Source organism: Pongo abelii, chromosome 22 (genome assembly GCF_028885655.2).
Source record: "Pongo abelii isolate AG06213 chromosome 22, NHGRI_mPonAbe1-v2.0_pri, whole genome shotgun sequence".
Taxonomy (NCBI): domain Eukaryota; kingdom Metazoa; phylum Chordata; class Mammalia; order Primates; family Hominidae; genus Pongo; species Pongo abelii.
This window is the reverse complement of record NC_072007.2, coordinates 2387297-2389796: the sequence shown is the minus strand read 5'-3', so window position 1 is coordinate 2389796 and position 2500 is coordinate 2387297.

Sequence of the window (2500 nt, the reverse complement as noted above, 5' to 3'; positions counted from 1 at the left end):
AGCGGGCGGAGAGCCGACTCGCGGCCGAGGTGGGGGTCACGCGCCGGACGGAAGGCCGCGCACACCCACCGCTCGCGGCGGCCGCGTCCCAACCCGCTGGGACGCCGGGCCCGGCCCGGCGGGATCCTCCCCCGACTCGGAAGGGGGAGGCGCGGGCCACACTGCAGGCGACGAGCCGCGCTCGGCCACCACCGCGGTGGCCGGCGGAACCCTCGCTCTCCCCAACCTCAACCCGTCGAGGGGGAAAAGGAGGAGGATCCTCTGCGCGCGAGTCGCTACGACAGCGCTACCGTAAAGGCAGAAGGAGACAGAGGCGGCAGGCCGGGAGATCCGGCACCCCAAGGCACACCTCTCTCAGATCGCTAGAGAAGGCTTTCTCACCGAGGGTGGGTCACACTCCCCACACGCCAGTCGCCCCTCGTCGGGCCCGCAGAGGCGCTCGGGGACGCCCGGGGAAGGGAGGGGGCCTGCGGTACGAGGAGAAGCGCGCCTGCGGCGACCTCGAGCGTTCGCGGTCAGGGCGGGGGCCCGGCAGGCTCACAAGGCCCCCCCCGTCCACCCGCCTCCTGCGTCGCTTCCGAGGCAAAGCCACGCACGCGACCGGTCGGAGGCAGAACGGCAGCCCCTCGGCGGCCGGCCGGCGCACGCGTCACCGGCCCGAGCCCGCCGCGATCGCTCACACGGCCCTCGCGCACCCACCAGAGGGGAGCACGGGACGTGCGCTCGCCGGACCAGGCGGCGCCCTTCCCCGCGCGGGAGGGGCGCGCATCTCATCTCACTCGACCGCCTCGAACCCCACGCCGACGGGCTCCCCTCGGGACCCACGCGCGGACACCGGAGGAGGGGACGCCGGGGGTGGGAGCGACACACCACCGCTCGGCCTCGGGCACCTCAGGGACAACCCGGAGCGCTCCAGGAGCACCGCAAAGGCCCGGGCGGAGCCAACGCTCGCGCGAAACCCCCCGAGAGGGCAGCACGACGGGCCGGCGGGACGGCACCCCCACCGCCGCGGAGGGGGCCCGCCCGCAAGTCGACGACCGCGGGAGGCGAGAGCGAGGGATGCCCGCCGCGTCAGAGGACCCCGCCGACCCACCCCGCGAAGCGGAGAGCGGGGACGGGACAGCCAGGTCAGGCCGGGTTCCGCACCCCACGCCTTCCCAACGCACCACCGGCAGGCGGACGGAGGAGAGGCAAGGGGCCCCCGCGGGCGGGGCGAGAAGAACGGTCCCATTCGCCACGAATGTCCGCCCCTCGCCCGTCGCGGCTCGGATCCGGCCCGGGAGAGCGTGACGTCACCACATCGATCACGGAAGAGCCCCCGGGAGCGGGGAGTCGGCCAGCCGGCCGGCGAGCGAGCCGATCGGCCCCGGCCGTCCCCCGCTCCGGGGAAGGGGCGGCGGACAACCCAGCGGAGACGAGGACGCCTGACACGCACGGCACGGAGCCGACGGGGGTGGGGTTGTCACGGCCGCCCCGGGTGCCCGCAGCGGAGAGCGCACGGGGGCAGGGTAGCCCTCGCCGCCTTCCCCGCCGCCCCCGGGTGGGTCAGAGACCCGGACCCGGGCCGGCACCGGGAGTCGGGACGCTCGGACGCGCGAGAGAGCAGCAGGCCCGCGGGCCCCAGCAGCAGGCGGCTCGAGCGGGAGCGGGGCCGGCTAGCCGGGTCAGCGGTGGGCCAGAGTCCCGCACGCATCCAGAGGCCCAACCTCTCCAGCGACACAGATCGCCAGAGGACAGCGTGTCAGCAATAACCCGGTGGCCCAAAATGCCGACTCGGAGCGAAAGATATATCTTCCCCGGGGGCAGGAGGCCCGATCGCCGACCACGCCGCCGGCCCAGGACACCCACGACACGGACATCTGTCCCCAAAATCGCCACCATCACAGCCAGACACGGAGCACCCGGGGCCCCCTGGTCGACCCCAGGACACACGCGGGAGCGGCGCCGGGCCAGGGAGGCCCTCCCGGCCGCCCGTGCCACACGCACGGGCCGGCCCGTGTCTCCAGAGCGAGGCCCGGAAGCAGTTTCGGCCGGCCCCCCGTGAGATCGGGACACACGAGGGACCGAAGGCCGGCCAGGTGTGACCTCCCGGGCCGCACGAGGGCTCGGGGAGCGCTCTCCGACTCCGCACGGGGACTCGCCAGAAAGGATCACGGCGGAGGGACCGCGGCCCGGCCCGGGGACCGCTCCCCGGCACGCGGGGGACGGGGGCAGGACGGTCCCCGGCTCCCCACGGGGACCCGGAAACATATTCGGCCGCCGCCTCAGACGGCCAGGACGCGCGCGGGCCCGCGACCGAGCCGGGAAGGGCGTCCCCGCCCTCCCGCGCCACGCGCGGTGGGTCCCCGCGGGTCGCGGCTCGGGCCTCGGGAGCTGCGGCGCGCTGGTCGACCGGCCCGGGCGGCCCCACGGCCCGGCTCGGGCCCAGAAGCGCAGCGACAGCCTCTCCCCCACATAAACCTGCACGCCAGAGCTCTGACTCACAAGCGACGCGCCACAG